Source organism: Cavia porcellus, unplaced genomic scaffold (assembly GCF_034190915.1).
Source record: "Cavia porcellus strain 051 isolate PalLab524CR breed Dunkin Hartley unplaced genomic scaffold, mCavPor4.1 scaffold_18, whole genome shotgun sequence".
In the NCBI taxonomy this organism is placed as follows: Eukaryota; Metazoa; Chordata; class Mammalia; order Rodentia; family Caviidae; genus Cavia; species Cavia porcellus.
The window spans coordinates 46,488,306-46,507,615 of record NW_026947501.1 but is presented as its reverse complement, the minus strand read 5'-3'; the positions used below and the strand labels follow the sequence as shown (position 1 = coordinate 46,507,615).

General features: G+C 51.9%; 1 protein-coding gene across 3 annotated transcripts in view; it reads left to right on the top strand.

The window, feature by feature from the left end:
- Nucleotides 1–19,310, top strand: part of Nck2 (NCK adaptor protein 2) — a 95,200-nt gene that overhangs the window by 35,684 nt on the left and 40,206 nt on the right. The window lies entirely within an intron of this gene.

Sequence of the window (19,310 nt, the reverse complement as noted above, 5' to 3'; positions counted from 1 at the left end):
TTTTTTGATGCTGGGCAGCTCCGAAACAGCTGGCTCTGCAGGGTGCCAGGCAGCAGCTGGGCGGGGGTGGGGTGGGGTGGGGTGTATGGGAAGTTGGGCAGATTCAGCCTACAGGGTTCAGCCTGTGACTTTGGTGTTTCCACCCTCAGGGGTATCGGCTGTAACCTCATCCTGAAACTGTGGAGATCGTTCCTGTGCATGTGTGAGCTGAGAGCCTTTTGCTCGGTGTGTCTGCTGCTATTGTTCCTGGGTACCTGCCTAGAATGCCCTCTGGGGTCACACCAGATGCCAGGGACTGCGTGTCCTCTGGAGCCCAGGTCCCCTACAGGAGGAGGAATCGGCCCAAAGCACTGTGAGGGGTGCTTTGTTCTCCTGGACCTTCTTTAGGGTTTTTACATCTGTATCTTTCTTCTCTCAAGCTGGAAACCTTTGTCCCTAGATATGTGTATGTAATTACTTAATTACTTGATTACCCTGCTTACACACAACACAGGATGAAAGAGCTCTGCCAGTTCTACAGATACTGAGAGCAGAGACTATTCTGTGCTGAGGGCAAGATGACCACCTGGGAAGCGGTCAGTCACCACCCTGGAATCCTGTGTGTGTCACCACCTCAGTGTGTAATTTAGTTTCTTTCACTCTGCTCTTAGTTTTCAGACATTAATAAGTTAATGTTAGAACCGTGTGTTATGATTCTGTAAACCATGAGGTTCAGGGAAGTGGGGTGTGTTCAGAGTTCCATTTTGTGTCACAGGGGGCCAAATGTACCCCCTTTTCAGGTCCCCAGACCCAGCCCGCCTCAGAGGGGATGTCACAGTGCAAGGCCTGCAGGCAGGTGGCAGGGAGATGGTAACCCCAGCTCAGGGCTGGGAGTGGCAGAATGGGTCTGGTGGCCTCAGTCCTCCGTGGTAGACTTTGTCTCTAAGACACAGATTGACCACCCTCTTCGCCTTCAACTCACAGCCGTGTGCCCATCTTCACCTTGTCCTGCACGTGGCATCCCTCACCCTGCAGCAGACACTGATGTCCAATTGTGGGCCTCCACTTCTTGTTCAGGATGGGGGCCAAGAGCTGGCCCCGCTGTGGCCGCGTGCTCACTGCGAAGCCTTTGCCCAGTGGCGAGGTGCTAAGGCTTTGGCCGCCCCTCGCTCTGGAAGTGAAAGCTGCTGTGTGATAACTTGGCGAGTGTTCCAGACAGACAGGAGCCAGGTCCTGCACCCCGGAGTGGACAGCCCCACACTGGACAGTGCCCGGGGTTAGGTGGGCAGAGCCTGGCCTGGCCTTTCAGGCCACCCTGTGGCCCAGGGTGGCTGGAAGCCATGGGTTTGCAGGAGCCCTGGCCGGGTGGGCCACGGTGCAATTCTCTGGGGTGAGGCCGGCAGAGTTTGAAGTCTGTCCTGAGTCCCAGCAGTGGGTGTCCAGCCAGCAGCAGGACAGGACTGGCCGGGAGAGCCAGCCTGGAAACGTTGCTGTGGGGGCCTTTGGGGAGTGTGCTGCGCATTCCGCTTACGAATGTAGGCTTCACAACCTTTTCCCTCCCTCCCCGCTGCTGCAAATGTGTAGGCCCTGCTTAGGGTGATGGGCTATGTTAATCTGATCCAGTACACTTCCTAGGAGGAAAATATTATAACACATTTTCATTAATTTACCATTTCCATCCATTTCAGAGCCAATATTAAATCATTTCCTACAGCGAAAGATGAAGATGGGTGCTTGAGTAGAAATATCTTTTAGACTCAGATATTCTGTGAAAGCACTGTCAGCTCGTATTTACTTGGCACGGGACTTGTTTTCTGCTGTCTTGTGTGGTTACTTGTATTTGAGAGAATAATGCGTAAAGAGAGAAAGCAGCCCAGGCCTATTTCCAGGGGACTCTGCCTCTGTCCCCACACCTGGGGGGCTTGAGCACAGGAAGGGTGGAGGGCGTCCTGTGCGTGTATGCAAAATGTTCTGGAAACATCTAGATAATGGTGTTTCCCAAAGTCATTTTGTCTTTTTCCAGTGTTCTCCCTATTTATTTTTAATTAAAAAGGAGATATTTATGCAGCAAAACCTTGCTTCTACAAATAAATGTGATTACTGAATTTAAAGTGGCCTTTTTCAAATGACAGAGTGTTCTGGGCAAGTAGGGAGCGGGGTCCTGCAAGACCCTGCACGATGGATGGACAATTATTTACAGTATGCAAATTATATTCCAGTTTAGTAAGATGTGAGCTTAGCGTTTGGAATCTGGTATAGAGAGAAAAAGTGGACATTTACAGCGTTTCATCTTTGCGTGACCAGCTATGACAAGTGAGGCTCCTGGAAAGTCTGTAGTTTAGAGTGAAGGGAACAAACCCTTATGGGTTAGCTAGGGGAGCCTGGCGGGAACAGTGAAGGCTGCGGTAATCACATTCAGGCCGGCAGTGAACCTCGCTGTGATGAGAATGAACTGCGGGCTTGTCCTCGAGAGCCGCTGACCCAGGCAGCAGTGAGCGGTGTTTCTTCATGATCAAGTGCATTTGGGGACAGTAAAGCCAAGTGTTCTTACCTTATGTTTTTTGAATTGATAGTATGTCATGGGGCTCTCTCCAGCTAGGCATAGATGGGGTCTTCCTGGGCGGCACTTGTCCAGCTGTCCATCTGTGTGGGAGCCTTTGGCTGGTCCTGTTTCAGGCTGCCTTCATCGCCCTTCCTAGGGCTAGAGTTTCCTCTTCTGTCACAGCACAGGAGACCCGCCTCCCACAGGCTACACTACCGCACCTGCTGCTCTTTTTTACACTTTTAATTTTGAAATAAACACAAAAAGTTGCAGAACTTGCTAGAGTCACAGGTGGAACTCCTGTGTGCCCCTCGTCACCCAGCCTCCCAGATGCCGGCGTCCTCAGTGCTGCAGTCCAGCTGTCAGCACCAGGAAGCTGAGCCACAGACAGTGCCGTTAGTGTTGTCACGCATCTGGTCTCTCCGGGCTGCTCAGTGACAGGCAGCGTCTTCCTGTTGTTTTAATTCGCATCTCTTAAATACAGAGGCCAACACGTTGTGTTGGACAGCCAGGTACTTTCTTCGCCCGATTTCCTTTGCCTGTTGTTTTCCTGGCTCACTGGTTTTCCATCACAGTGAATTTTAAGGAGCCCTGGCCACGTCATGAAGAGGTGTCCCTTAGGTCATAAGTTTCAAATATTTTTTCCTGGCTTTTTTACAGATTTTGAATCTCCAAGGTTTTGTATTTATATTGTCTATTTGTCTCTCTTTTATAGTCTTTGGGTTTTTGGCCATAGGTTTTAGAAAACCTCCTTCAAGGTCACAGGGATGTCTTCCATAGGTCTTGCTATCCCTTTATTTATTTTTTTCCTGTGTAAATTTGCATAGATCCCATTGAGGGGTGTGTGGGTACCCTCACTTTCTTCCAGGTGGCCACCAGCATGTTTCATGGCCATTTACTGGGCACTCTGTTTTCCCCAGTGACAGGAGAGACACCCTTCAGTGACTGTTGGTCACAGGTGCGTTAGTCTGCCTCTGCTTTCCCAGTGTTTCATTAGCCCTCTCCCAAATGCACACTGAGTTGGAGCTGCCGAATTCATTGAAAACTTGTCATTATTTTTAAGAAAAAAAGTAAAACAGATTACCACTGTGTCAAAACCTGGAAACATCTCATCGACCTCTCCTATCTGCCCATCCGGTACCCTCAGTTCCAGCCAATCTGAAAATCAACCGAACACAGGGTGAAGGTATTTTAGGGAAAGAGATTGCGTCTGCACTGGACATACGCAGGCCCATTTTCCTTGACCATCCCCTAAACACAGAGTGTGACCGCTGTTTCCATGCATTGCCTGGCTGTAGGTGTTACCAGGCATTGGAGACAGTTATTTAATATGTGTGGGCCGGCGTGTTCAGGGTATGAGCACATGCTATGCCATTTTACACCGGGAACTTGGAAATCAGCCATGTTGGGGTCTGCTGGGGTCCTGGATGCAGTCCCCTGCAGATCCCTAGGGCAACTGTGCCGTGATCATATGCAGGAAAATGAGCCAGGAGCAGCCCAGAGCCCAGTGAGTTGTCCTGGCACAGGTAACAGGGCAGCCGACTGCCTCCATGCCAGGGGTCTAGAGCAGGTCGCATCTGTCCAGCACCAGATTCTGCTGGCCTAGCCCTCTTGCTCTGTGTTCTTGGCTGTGGAGACAGCTTGAGGATTCCTTGGGGAAACTTTGATTGAATACTAAGACATAACCTTTTTTTTTTTTTTTAAGAGAGCAGAGCACGTGATGGTGGGATGTGCGTAAGAATCCGCAGCAGCTTCTCGGGCGAGGTTGGCTTCTGCAGAAGCACTGCTCAGATGTCCTGATTCTCTATGGGCTGGTTTGGGCAGGCTGTGTGGCTCTCTCCCTGTCATGTGTTCTGGGGACAGGGAGGGCTGGGCAGCTGTGCCGTGTCTGTCATCTGGGCCCTCGGTCCCAGTCAGGCACCCAGGGCAGCAGGTACCAGCTGAGACTGCAGACCCTCGAGCTCCAGGCTCCACACTCCGCCTGCAGCTCCGTGCTGTCTGCCCTGTATGTGTCACCTAGGTTCTCTGCCCGATGAGGGATGACCAGACACTTCCTGTTGTTGGACTGAGCACGATCGAGGGTGCGTGTGCTCAGCCTCCTCTGTGACACCCAGGATGTGCTCAGTGGGTGATCTTCGTGGCCGTAGATCTCTGTCTACTCTCAGGGTGTGGACATCCGGGACACTCAGTTCCTGCGCTTTGAACTTGAGCGTTGAAAGTGGAAAACAAAGCAGGATGTGTGGTGCAGCTCCTGTCTTCCGGGAACGTGTCCCGGGACACTCAGAGGGCACCGCAAACCGTGGCCAGCACCAAACCCTGTGCACACTGCTTTCCCCTCTGTGTCCACATCTGTGGTAAAGGTGAATTTGTAAACTAGACATAGTGATAGAGTAAGCACAATAACTACTAATGAAATGGAGCAGTTATTGCTCTGTCTCTTCTGTCTGTGTGTCTCTCATCAAGACACATGTTGATGTTTTCCCACTGTGATCAGTCACAAGGAGATTGACAGGAGGCTGGGTGGGCCCTGTGTTTAGGGTTCCCTGAGGGAGGGTGGTGCTTTGTGAGAGGCACACCCAGCAACCCGGAGCCCTGCCCGAGGTGCAGTGAATGGGAGGGCAGAGAAACAGCACCCTTCTTGTGTTTGATCCAGCTAAAGCAGCTGCTCTGGGACATGGCACTCGTCACCTGTGGGGAATGGGTCGGCTTTCATGTGCATCTGGGTGTCTGTTGTTTCTGACAGAAAGGGTGATCTTGGAGTGGAGCATGTTCGACAGTCCTGGAGAGAAGGGCTGGAGGTTGGCCAGGGCTGATCCATCACTGTCCCCGATGCCTACGTGGGTTCTTGGAGCAGCCAAGAGGGACACGGGCAGCACTGAAACCTGGAGCAGTGCACAGTCTAGTTCATCAGAGGAGACGGCAGAAGCAGGAGCCGGACCTCAGGGAGCCAGGAGTATGAAGCCTCAGGCTTCCGAGGGCAACAGCTAGGGCCCCTTCCTGCTGCAGTGTCAGCATCTGCAGTGGAAAGGTGCTGCCCCTCCAGCCTGGCCACTTTTAGAGGCCCCCTGGGCCATCATGTCCTTGGGGAAAGGACTGTCTGCAGCCACCTCACTCAGGAGAGGTTCTGCCAGTCCCAGGTCCGGTGGCCTGTGTGCTAGGCTTGCTTTCTGCCCCATATCACTGAGTGCGTCATGGGATATGGCAGGGACAGTTTTTCTGTTTTAAAATTTTTGTCATCTGTTTATTTAAAAGGCACGTACCACATTGTGATACTTGTGTCTAGATGTCCTCCCAAAGCCACTCGTAGGTGGGTCTGTTGAAGGTGGCTGGACCTAGGTGTGTGGTGCTGGGATTAAGGGTGTGGCTGACCAAATTGTTCCTCTCCTGGGTTTAGCATGGTTCTGGGTATGAATAATGGAAAGGCTCACTGGTGTGGGTGGCACAAACCAATAGGCTGTTAGGCTTCATGGGATAAAAATAGAAGGCTGCCACTGCTGCTGCTGCTTGCCTTGTGCCCGCCCTGCCATGAACTGTTCCTCCCTGCGATGCCCCTCTGCCATGCCAGCCTGCTTTGGAGCCAAAATGACCCCTCCTTTGATTTTCGGCTGTCAGGTATTTTGTCCATCAGTGAGAAAGTAAGAGAAGCATTAACAGAAAAAGAGCGAGACTGAGGGATGAAGCGGGAGAGACCTTTGTCATTCTGGCTGTAGCAGCATGGAGGAAAGGTGGCCCATGCCCAGAAGGAGAGGTGGGGACAGCAGGGATGATCTGCTCTACACAATGGTGGCAGCCTCGGGGCTGGTGCTCGGTCTTCCTTGGAGGCAGGTGTCTGGGCACAGGTGGCCTCAGCTCCACCCATGTGCAATGACAGGCCATTCTGTGTCTGTGTGGAGGAACAAGGGAGTACATTCTTTGACCACATATAACCACACATGCTGTGTTCATGTGCACAGCAAGTCAGTGGGCTGGGCTGTCCTTCCGTGTCCTCTTTGTGACAGGTGACCGGAGAGAAAGTCACTCAGTGGTAACCGATGAGCTGATGCTTCCACACGGTTCCGGCAGCAGGCGTGCAGAGTGTTAGGTAGCTGGGTGAGGTCCAGAGTCCCCTTCTGCTCCTCTTTGAGGGAGGTCTCAAGTGTATCCTGACCTTGGCCCTGATCTGAAGGGCAGTTTGGATGAGGGTGTGGAGACCTGTTCATGAGATATGCAGGTGGTGAAGAAGTGGAGAGCCAAGGTTCTTTACGAGGGACCCAGAACCCAGACCTCTGAGAAGCTGGATGAGGGACCAGAACCAACAGGTCAGAGTGGAGGCAGAAGGTGTGACACGCATGTCCCGCTGTTGCACTAAGAAAGTTAACACCCTCATGTGGCCAGAGCCTGGCCTGCTGTGGGCCCCGCTCTGCAGCCTTTCAGCATCGATAGCTCTGTGCTTCAAGGGGGCATCCCCATGTGGTTTCATAGGCCACGCAGGTGGTGTGACCCAGAGCATCCAACTTCCCCAGTGCTGGGTGCTTCGTGGGTTTGAGGCGAGCCTCAGCCTTGTCTGCCCTGTGGCTGACACCACCAGGGGCTGATGTGAGGACTCGGTTAATGCTCTCTGGGTGAACAAATAGGAAGTCTGCCTAGAAGCACATTTAACGTGCCATGGTGAAGCCAGGACAGTTTTGCTTTGGCAAGAAAACGTAAGAGGTGCCAGAGTCTCTCCCACTTTGGAGGTCGGTCTCAGGAGGCCGACACCAGACGTCTCCACTCTGCCTTCATTGAGTTTTCCACTGAAATGACCCTGTGGGTGTGCGCACTTGTCTTTTCCCTTAAACTGGGGCTTGTGTTTCACATGCCATGCATCCCTTAGGTAGGAGCTGCCACGTTTAGTTGATCTCACAGGTGCTTTTCTTACAGTGCATGAAGCTGAGGGCCCCTAAATGGGGTCTTTCCGGACACTGACTTCTGACTTCTCCATGCCACGCCTCCTGGTGCACAGGGCTTGCACCCCCAAGTGCGTTTTCACTGAGCCAGAGTGACTGAGCCCAGCCCCAGGAGACCTAGAAATCTCCAAGGTTAAGCAGCAGCCTCAGCGTCACACTGAGAAAGATGGAGACTGGGCTTTGCATCCAGTTTAGAAGGAAGGCCTGTGTCTTCGTGTCAGGGATGGGAGGGCTGTCACCTGCCGGAGTCGGCCCCACTCAGGCAGCCTGCAGTCCCACTGGGAGAACTTAGAGAACAGTTCCTCAACCGTCCCATCTCCAGGCTCTGTCTTTTCTCCACAGCTGTGATTCTTCCCCGAGGCTGAGAGCCTGGGGGAACAGAAGGGCTGGGGACCTTTATGGTTTGTGCTGCCAGCTTTAGGCCTGCTGTGGTCTGTCACCTGAAGATACCACTGGTTGTGAATCTGTCTCGTGATTGCAAGGCCCAGCGGCAGTTTACCCCCGTGGCCAAGTCTGCCCTTCCATCTCCCTCTCCCTGGTGGGCTTCACCTCTGTGCACACATCGTGTGGGCTGTGTTACACACATGTGCATGCAGGCAGAAGGCAGACTGTCTTCTTTAGCCTGTTTCCTTACTGTCCAGAGTCGCACCATGGAACAGAAGTTGACTGTGCCAAGCGTGTGTCTGTGAACCGACCACACTCCTCACCACTGTGCTCGCTGTGAGGATTCTCAGGGCAGCCTGGCTGGGGAGGAAGTGGCTTTGGCTTCCTGCACTGTGGCCACCGAAATGTCATCCCTGCCTTTGTGTCCAGTTGAAAGGCACGGCGTGTCAGTGGTCATGCTCCTGCCTGCTTTCAGCTCTGGAAGCGCTCACACAGCTAATTTGGCATTCATGATTATTTTCACTTGGAGCTCAGCGGGTGGCTCTTTGGGGATCGTCAGACAAAAGTGGCTTAATTGGATTTCTGCCCAGATGCAGTGTTTGAGTGGCTTGGTGTTGGCACTGATTGGGCAGCTGCCACGGGAAGTCATATGTGTGCCTTAGAACGCCGAGGCGCTCTGCGAGGGTGTCCCTCAGTGTCTCCCTGCGATTTCACTTGGTGAATGAGAGACTCAAGGAAAATAAAACAGAGCCTGAAGTGGAGAATAGGCTTTGTTGGCAGGCTGTCATCTGGTCTGGCAAAGTTACATCATCATCTGTATTCAAGGCCCCACCAGTGGTTCGCAGCTGCTCCAAGCCAGGTTAGAGAAGGGTTCGAGGTGCGGGGTTGGGATTTCGGAGGAGAGGGTTTGGGCCTCGTGGCACCGCCTGCTGCAGGGTGACGGAGAATTAGAGCAGGTCTCAGAGGCGATGGTAGGATCGATGACTGTCTGTTAACTGCTGAAGGGCACAGGAGTCTCAGTCTGGAGCCTGCCTCGTTCCTTCTCAGGGTGGAGGTAGAGAGGGGCTGCCCTGACTGCACCTGAGGGGGTCCACTGGGGCGCAGTGGGGCCTCAGGGAGGCACAGCCGGGGACTCTAGTATGTGCCGGGCTAAATACGCCTCAAATGCACTGTGAGGTTTAAATCTGCATTCTGTTGGAGCAATCATAAATCTCGATATGTTTTTATAACTCGTAACCTTTTAAATTTTTTTGTATTAAAATTAGGTCCACAGAACCTGTTCATTTTTTTAGCAAGAGTTCTGTACCTGTTGACCCAATTCCCTCATTTCCCCACCCCAGGCCCCTGGCAGTTGCCCCTGCTCTGCGAGGTCCTGGGCACGGGCTTCTCCACTGGCCTGTTCCTCCGCTGCACCGTGGCAGGGACAGGAGGCCCTGCCTGTGGAGACCGGGGTCGCCCACCTTGTTGTCACTGGCCATCTGTCCCACATGGGCATGCATGTCCTCTCTGCATCTATATCTGTTTTAAAATGTTTTAACTTTCCCTGTGCTGTGGAACTTCCCTGTGGGGCACCAAGAGAGTCATCCCTGCTCAAAAGTGGGGACCAGATGGTGACTCTGTGCTCCTCGGTGGGGAAGGGTGTGGCAGAGGAGTTACTTTCCCAGTGTCTTAGAAGAGTGACCACTCTGTGTGACTTTCACAGTGGCCAGCAATTTTTTAATAAACTTTAAACAGAGTCTCCCTGAGTCCTTTGCTCGAGGCTGGGTTGTCCCCTGCTCCCCGAGCTTCTCTGGTCTCTTAATAACCCAGGTGGTGGTCTGCTTTCCACACTGTAACGCACACCACGGCTGCCAGCTCCAGAGAACTGGTCCTGTGGGCTCCTGGTTTGGGCCCCGGTGCCATGGGCCTATGGCAGAAGTCACAGTATGGGAGTGTGCATCCAAGTGGAGCCACTGCCCTCATGACCAGGACAGGAAAGAGGACGTAGCTGGGCACAGCCCAGTGATCTAAAGACCCCTGCTAGCCTTACCTCCTAGGGTCACCAGAGCCACCCTGGGGACCAAACATCTAAATAAGACTGATTTTGTACAAAGGCACATAAACATGAATCTGCCAGACCCACGTTTATTATTCAGAATATTTCAGTTGGTGAATTATTATGAGTTTTACTATGTTAACCAATGTGTTCTTAACAGGAAAAAAAAATCACAAAAATAAAGTATTGGGTTTTTAATATTTATTATTTATTAAAATTTATCAAGTAGGCATAGTGGCATACACCTATCTGTAAATCCCAGCACTTGGGAGGCTGAGGCAGGAGGGTCACTGCAAGTTCAAGGCTAGATTGGGGTACAAAGTTAATGGAAGGCCAGCTTGAACTGCATAGGGAGCCCTGTCTCAAAAAGACCAAAAAAAAAAAAAAAAAAAATTAAAAATAAAAGAAGCATCACAAGTTTCAACATTGACTGGTTTTTGGTGTATAAAGCCTCAAAAAGAACATCAAAAATAAATTCCTAGATGCACTACAATGCAAACAAAAGTAATACTTCAGTTATCACACCTAAGGCAGCCTGCACACATGACAGGTGCGTCCCGTACACATGCATTGCTTACTCTGACGGCACAGGTGGCTTGCCTTCGTGGCCTTTCAGTCGGACACATTCGTCTGGTTATCCCTAGTCTTGCTGTGTTGTCAGGAGGTTCTTGTTATATACATAGTGTGTAGTGAACAGGAACATAACCTATCAATAGATTACTACATTAATGCTCATTACGTGTTTAGAGAAGACCAGCATTTTCACATCAGCCGTGTACTTCCTTGCAAAACCCGAAGGATGACATCAGAAACAAAGCCCTGTCTGAACTGCAGTGCAGGCCCAACGAAAAACCCACCACAGAAGTGAGCTGTGCTTCCACTGTCACCCCAGGCAGCCTTCACACTAGACAGCTGTCTGTTCCTACACAAGCACCTCTTACACTGATAATGCAAGGTTTTATTTTCCTATCATCACAGGAGGTCTTGGTGCCTGCTCCTGCCTGTCAGCTCCAACCGGTTTTTTGCATGGTTCTCTGGGCAGAAACGTTGGCTTTTCCTCTGCTGTAAGTGCTCTCTTAGGAGCTCCAGAACCAGCCCTCTAAGAAAATGTCTCCGTGCTGTTTTGCACTTCTTATTTTCTCTGTAAACCATCGCAGCGCTTATGCCACACTTATCCAGTGCTTCGCTTCGTGTTTCAGTCGTGGCTGCTGCGTAACTCACCAGCATCTGCTCCAGGTTTGGGTTTGTTGTTGAAAGTTTCCCTCGGGCTTCCCTGTTGTCGAGGTTTCCCTGTCGGTATTTCCTTTATGGCGCAGAGTTGACAACGGCAGTTCCAGGGTGCTTTTTCTGTGCAGTAGAGAGGACAGTGTTGCATCTTTCTGACATTCGGAGATTGGACTGTACAATTCTCTGTTTTGAAGTTGCAACATTTTATCTGGAATTTGTGCTTTACTCCGGGAATACAGTTCCTGTGCTGGTCCACTTTTGCTGTTAGCAAATGTAACATCAGCTGGAAACTGGTGATGAGTTTGGAGGGCAACAGTGAGTCTGTTTACCACGTCCCTCATTTTATTACCACACAAGGAAGGGCAGGTGACTGCGTCCCAGGGTGAATTCTAAACTCAAGGGGTATCAAGTCTTCCTGTCCACAAGGGCATACACTTTTATGCCGTATTTTATAAGTCTGTTTCGTGCCTCAGCTCACTATGAGAGAGCTGTGCTAAATACAGCAGACCTGTGAATGCTTTCAGATCAGCTACTGGGGGTTTTATCACAAATACATTTTTAATGTGACTATTGGTACATACAGAAGGTTTTGTTGCCTTTCAGCCTTTGTATATTTCACATCATCTTATGGCATTTTGCCCATTACAGTTTCTAACTTTGAGTGGCAGCGCTAGTATTCTGTCTAGTATATTTTATCCCTGCCAAACCCTCACAATATTTTTGAGTTTTGGGGGGTTTTTTTTGGTGCTAGGACTCAAACTCAGGACCTCAAGACCAGGCAAGTGCTTGTGCTGCTGAGCCATATCCCTGACCCCCCTCACCATGTTTTTGGACCTAGTTCGAACTATGGATCATTCCGTTTGGTTGTGTGGCCATGTCACAGTATTCTAACTAGTCAAATGTGTATCCATATGCTCTTTTCCTCATCATCTGAGTGAAAGTCTCCTCCTTCATCAAGCAGGTCTGCATTCCCCGTGTGTACATCGGTTGATTCTTGCTCCATTTCTGTTACTGGAACTTTGACTCACATGGCCAAGGTCAAAGTTGTTGCCACTATCATCATCCTCATCATCATCATCATAATCTTCTTCTTCTTCTTCTCCTCCTTCTCCTCCTCCTCCCCTCCTCCTTCTTCTTCTCCTTCTTCTCCTCCTTCTCCTTCTCCTCCTCCTTCATCTTCTTCTCCTTCTTCATCTTCTTCTTCTCCTCCTTCCTCTTCCTCTTCCTCCTCCGCCTCCTCGTCCGCCTCCTCCTCCTTCTCCTCCTCTTCTTCTTCTTCTTCTTTCTCCTCCTCCTCCTCTTCTTCTTCTTCACCATCAGCCCATACCACTCTTCCATCAGGTAAAGCATGCATGTTACCAAAATGAATCATCTTTGTCTTCCATATTTGAGTAATGTGATAATTCACTTTTGACATCCTCCCAACCTTGCAAATATGGTTTTTCATGTGCTATTGCACTAAACTTGGATACTTCTATCACAAAAATCAAAAGAAAACTTTCTTTTTTAAAAAAATTTTTTTGGAGTAGTGTGGGTCTGTTGGACCCTCTGTGATGCCTGGGTAAACAGGCAGAACCAGATGGAGCCTACAGGTGGGGCCAGATTCTGTCTTGCCACTTTTGCGCAAGTACTCTTCTTGCTTTTAGTCAGACCAAGTAGATAAACACATGGATTGTTTCCTGTGTCCCTCAGGGAAAGGTGCTGAGACACACAGCCAGCTACTACTACACTAAAGCACAAATTTACAGTGGAAAAGCAAGGGAGGCCCAGGCCCCGAGGGCTAACCCATTGGTCTTGGGGACACTCACAGTTCAGACCACAGCAGCAGCGCTGTTTGGCAGGAGGAGGAGTCGGACACTGAAGTCCTGGAGACTGGAATCTGGATTGGCCCCTGCCACCTGTGCCCTGGGGATCCGAAGACTCAGTCACAGGCCCAGATAACCCATCCTGACCAGATCCACTCTCTGGTGTTTGCCACTGGGACCCACGTGTTCCGGAACAGTGGCTGTCACAGAATCAGTGCATGTCCTCACCCTGTGGCTGGAAGTGGTGCCACACAGTCCACTGGAAGGTGAAGGGAGCAGAGGCACTGAGCGCTGGGGTCTGACATACCCTGGGCTTTGGGCGCCCCCGGGTTGTGACATGTGGAGAAAGATCCTTTAGTGACGCACTGCCTCAGCTTGACGGAGCCATGAAGGGTTGTAGCGCAGTGCTGCTTTGCAGTGTGGCCCTGTAGGTTGTAAAATGCCACCTTCCTCGGTAACACTCGCCCACTGACACCCCTGCTGGCAGCGCCTGTGATGGTTCTGTGATGTCAGCTTGCATGACTGGTGCCTTTCTGGCATCAAGGAGAGCACGGCCCGGCTTCTCCCTTCGGAAAGGGCCCTGGTGCTGGGGGTGCTGAGGGAGCATGGCTCCCCACACTGACATCAGCACCTCCCAACCATCGCTTTGTATTGGAGGCTGCTCACTGTGGCCCACGCTGGCTCCTGCTCTTGGGAAAGTCAGTCTCCCTCGTTGGGGTCCTCGGGAGAGGTCTACAGTCTGCTGAGATGTGTGAGGGGCTAGGGACCCAGATTGGACCCAGATCCAGATGAATCCAAAGGGCTTTTATGAGACTGCTCAGAGAACGGGGCCACGAGCAGACATGGGTTATTCTGAGGATTCATAATGAGCATGGGTGGCCGGCAGTGCAGGGTCCCGAGTGAGTGGCCTAGGTCTGTGGTCTGCGAGAGATGCGGTGTGTGTGCCCTGTCGTGACTAGGTGACAGCTTGTGTGTGCACACATTGCATCTAAGTCAGTGTGGAGAAGGGATAGTGTCACCTTGTTATGCCCAGGGGTGGGTGCTCCCCAGGCTCTGCCCCAGGTGGGGTGGCTGGCTGAGGAGGGGAGGCCGGGCACAGGAGCAGGGAGCTGGGAGGTGCCTGGATGGCTACCGTGCCTGTGACGTGGGGACTTAGTGGTGCTTGCACGTGCTCAGACAGGCTGTAACGTCCTGTCGTCTGTGTCTCGCCAGGGCACTGACGTCGCGGAGGACCTTTGTTTCTCGCAGTTTGGAGGCTGGGGGGCTCGGCTGGAGGTGAACTAGGGCTGCTTTCTGCTGCGCCCCCTGTGCACGTGTCCCAGAGTTGTTCCTGCTTTCTTCAGGTCCCCGCTGATCGCCAGGCTTTGGCTTTCTGGTCTCTTTAAAGAGTGCCTGTCCCAAGGGCTAGAGGCTGGGCTTCAGCCACGCAGCTCGGCCCCGAACAGAAGGGATACGCTGACCTCTGCAGGTGCTGCATGCTGTCCGTGCTGAAGGAACCTGGAAGGAGAATTGTTTCACTGGCCTGATGCTGGTGCTAGGTTTGACCCAGGGGCAGTAGAAAGGAGACTGGGCCAAATCCAGCAGGTCCACGAGTGCCCAGTCTGGGTATCAGCTGCAGGGAGTCCAGGGGACCGAGCTGCTTAGGAACAGAGACGGTGGGTAAGGCGATGTGTGCAGGAGCCAGGCCTTCTCTCTGGTCCTCAGTCCTTTTCCCAAGGGTAAGGGGCGTGCCCAGTCAGAATGGGGCCTGGTGCACCCCCATACTTAGAGGACACCTTCGGGTCACCAAGCATCTGTCGCTAAGTTACTCTGTCACATTCTCAGAATTTGGTGACCTTCTGCAGGCCGCTCCTCTTTTCTCAGACAAAGGGATTTGCTTGGCTTTCACCCCGTGCCTTGCCCTCCAGTTTCAGGTTGTCGATGTCAGGGTGCTGTGTGCGTTCGTCTAGACTGCCTAGGGCAGGACTGAGTCCCATGGGTGCTGACAGAGTGGCGGAGGGCCTGTCACAAGAACCCTGCATGATGAGTGTCAGATTAGGGTTGCGGGGGCAGCACAGGGCTCTCCTGGGCACGGAATAGGGTTGCACCGTGCAAAGGCCTAGGAGGAGTGCCTTAGCGGACGTGGGGAGCAGAATCCAGGCTTATTGCAGACACGTCTTCACAAACAGCTGGACTAGGATTACTAAATTCAGGTCTACATGGTAGAGTTTTTAGCTGAAAGACAGGGCTGTAAAAGCAAATGCAGTTAGTATTCATGTTATCAATTGCTTGTTATTTTAGTCATCTTTGGTAAATTTCAGGCCTCATAGGGTGAGTTTTTGTAAATCTGAGGTCCATTCCCGTGCACTTCAAATCTGCAACTGCAGAGTTGCAGGCCAGGGTACACATAGGAGCCTAGACATAGTCGGCCTGGACACCTGCGGCCCTGTCCTCTTGCTGTGTTCTGGTCCCGACTCTCTCCTTCTGGGTGCTTAGCCACTGGTTGTAGTTTTGCTCTTTCCACAGCCCTGCAGTACGTGAAGGTAGAGGTCCTCCTGCGGTGACACAGTCAGGACCCACCTGCCCTCCTGCAGTGTCCCTGTGGGCACCGAGACACACCTGGGCTGGCTCTTCCTCCCGATGACCAGCATCACTGCTTGGAGTCGATGCGCTTCCAGCCCTGTGCAGCAAATGAGTCTTCCTCTCCAGGACGGCTTTCTCTTGAGGGAAAACCCTGACTTCTGGGACGTTCTGAAAGTGGCTGATGACTTCAGCTCCCCTGAGCCCTGCCTAGGGACCTCAGCCTTGGGGTCATCCGTGAGACAGAGCTGAGGTCACCTCCTTATGAAACATGGCTGTGCATATGAGCTAAGCCACTTGCAGTCTTGCATGCCACATGGGCTTGCACTTGAGACAAAGATGACCCTGAGGCTGCCCTCCAGTGAGGGCTATCAGAGGCTGGGGCCACGTGGCTTAGTGTCTTCCACGTGCACAGAGCCTTCCTAATGTGGCTCGGAGCTGAGCCACCCATGGTTCTGCCAGCAGCGACCCTGATGGCCCTGTCCTTGTGCCGTCCCATCCAGGGCCCTGGCAACCCTGGATTCCTGCCGAGCTGGAGCCTCTTACAGGACGCTGCTGTATCTGCCCAGCCTGTAGATGGGTGTGGAGCTGGAGAGGAGGTAGAGGGGTGCCACGAGGTGCTGAGCACAGCACCCTGTCGTAATCCTGTGCCTCTCTGCCTTTTAAGTAAAAGAGAAAAAAACAGTGACTTTAGCTTTGCTGATGGGGCTGACTTGGGTGTCCACAGAGATATCACAGGGCATCAGATTTTCAGCTCTCGGGTGCTGTGCTCTGAAACAGTGACTTCTGCCTTCAAATGCAGGATTCCTTCTTGGCATATTTTGCAAGTGCAGGTTGAATATTGCTCACCTGAAATCTGGACTGCTCTGATGTGCAGCAGACTTTGAAGCTGGTGATCAGAAAGCTTTGGATTTGGGAACATTTCAGATTTTGGGATCAGGGGTGCTAAGCTGGTAAAAATTCATTTGCAAATATTTCAAAATCTGAAAACTGAGGCTCTTCTGATCCCGTGCATTCTGGCTCAGGGCTGTTCACTCTGTACGCTTTGGGTGTGGTTCCTGCCCAGATGTCAGGGCCCTGCGACTCAGCCGTAGAATGTCACGAGAGTGCTATGACGATGCAGGCCATGTATGCCCTGTTGGAGGGCTTTTCTGGACAGCCTGTCAGCAGTGCTATAGCTGCCAGGAGCGTCACCCTGTGTGTACTGACCTCTGGAGCGACTAATGTGGGCAGGAAGGGGAGTGGGTCCCAGGCTCTGCAGAGGGTGACCACAGCTGTCTAGACGATGGGCCCGCTCTGAGGTGGGCAAGCTGTGGTGTGCAACAGTACCGTGCCTCCTGTGCAGCAGGGCACACATCCTTGGCTGGCAGCAGATCAAGGCATGCAGCCCTCTTAGTAACCCTGCCGCCTGTGCTGGAGTGAAACTTGCTATTCCAGATGAATGAATTGAATACCCGTGTAGTCCCAGGGAGGGCAGCCCAGGACCACCCAGAAGACATGGCAGAGGTTCCTAGGCAACACAGCTGACTGGAGTAACATGGGGCAGCACGCGGCTTTGTGATGTGCAGCTCTGCATGGGGCAGGTCATGCTGCAGGGTGAGCATCTGTGGGGCCATGGCCTGCAGCGTGGAGCCCGCTCTCAAGAGCTGAGGTCCATTCCTGAGCCAAGACTCCAGGTCATGGTCTAACAGAAAAGTGAAATCTCAGGGTTGCAGAGGTGGGGATGGTCGTTTGGCTTCTGCAGTGGTAAAGTTTGTTATAAAAGGATCAAAGGCAGAGACTCGTGGTGTCTGTGTGGATCCCTCTTCTTTTTTACCTCTAGAGGAGAAGCACATGAGCTAGTGCAGAAGTGTGTGCACAGACGAGCACGCAGCCCTCCCCTCTATCCACCTCGGAAGCCACCCCACAGAAAACCCTTGAGTCAATTCCTGGGCCAGGCCTTCCTGCCTGCAAGGGACTGGGAGGCTGATCACGTTCATCCTACAAGCTGAGGCCTTTTGCATAAAGTACTTTCGGCTTTGGACAGAAGCTATGAGTAACCTGAGAGCCCGTATTCAACCTGGGCAGTGGCCTGCAAGTAACCCCGGGAGAGGGCTTTGCCACAATCTGCTTCCGTGTCAGGTGCACGCCGGTTCTCAAAGAGAACACTGCAACTGTCTTTTCTCACACTTGGGTCCAGGTGGCTCCTGGCATTGTGGTGTGGGTTTCCCTTCTGCAACAGCTGCTGTTAACTTAAGTCCTGCTCTGATGGGGCTCACCATGCAGCGACTGGTCGGAGTATCAGAGGAATGGATTCCCGCCCAATTCACTGTCTTTGCTTGGGTCTAGTGGACCATTGCTTGGGTCTTGCTGACCTTTGGTTCCCTGCTGCTGCCTGAGTGTTTCTTCCATATTCGCCTTCACAGGGACAGGATATGAAAAACCTGTTGGACATGGAGTATTAGCAACCTGAATGCTGAAGGTTATTCCAGAAAGCCTTGATCTGCCCCATTAGGTTTGCACGGTAAAGGCCATGCACAAGGGCTTAGTCACCAGAGGGTGCATGGTGGAAGGAAGTGACATCACAGGCAGTATGTTCTGGAGAGGACATGGGGACCCCAGCCCTTCCTGTCTCCTTTACCTTCCCTGCTACTTTGTGCCTTGCTCCTTTCTACGCTGCTGCCTTGATGTTCTGCCTTGCGTCAGACAAGCTGACTGTGGACCAACCCCTCTGAAACCCTGAGCCACTTCTTATGCATTGTATCACAGTGATAGAAAGCTCATTAATATAGTTCCTGAAGAAGTTAACATCATAGCCCAGTGCAGGGTGGCACATGCCTATAATCTCAACTCTGAGGGAAAGTGAGGCAGGAGGAACCCAAGTTCAAATCCTGCCTGGGCAATTTAGATAAACCCTATCTCAAAATTAAAAATAAAAAGGGCTGGAGGTGTAGCACAGTGGTAGAGCATCCCTTGGGTCAGTCTCCAGTACTGCAAAAGAAAAGCAGAGCTCCATAAATGTGGGTATTAATGTGTACCGTGGTTGGCCCTTAGCAAGTGTAGCTGCTCTGGCTCCCCCGGGGAAGAGTGGGTGGAGAGCACTGTGTGCAGAGAGGGAGCACCACAGCCTCTCCCTGGCCCGGCCTGGGAAACTGACTCAGTCCAAATCCTAAAAAGGTCTCTCATTTCCAGCACGGCCCCTGGTTGCACAGTGCAGTGGTGCCCAAGGAAGTGGTGGCCTCGCTGAGCGCTCAGGTTGGATGGTTGCCACCCCTCAGGGCTGGGCTGCTCTCCAAGGCGCTTGGCAGGGAGAAGGTGTCATCTTCCTAGTTTACATTTAATCATTGCATTTGGTGATTACCTTTTCCTTGAATTAAGTCACATATTTTAACAAATCAAGCAGCTTTTAAGATAATGGTAGGGAAGGCATAAAGAGGGATTAAATTTTAAATCACAATTTATGGACTTGCCTAGTAACATTTTTATGATGGCCCTCGAAGAATTATCTTTTTCTGTTTGATGAAAATAGAATTCGATTTTCCTGTGGGGTGTTTAACATTTTAGGTCATGATCATGCCAGGGATGAATTAATAGACGTCTGAGTGCACTGTCAGGCGGTTCCTTGGGGTCTGAAATGTAATTAAAAATGCCACGAGTTCGCTTTGGAGTCCGCAGAGGACTTCAGCGGCCTCTGGAAATGTTGGTCAAGGCCTGAACGTCTGCCCACACCTGTGGCACTGCAGGAGGTAGTGACCAGTCCCCTCCGCATCCACCTCTCTCCCCCTTGAAGTTCTGGGCATCATCTCAGCTGGGGCCCTGATGTGTGCTTCCTCTTTGTTAAGTGTCTGAGCAAATCAATCGATGCAGGCGGTTAA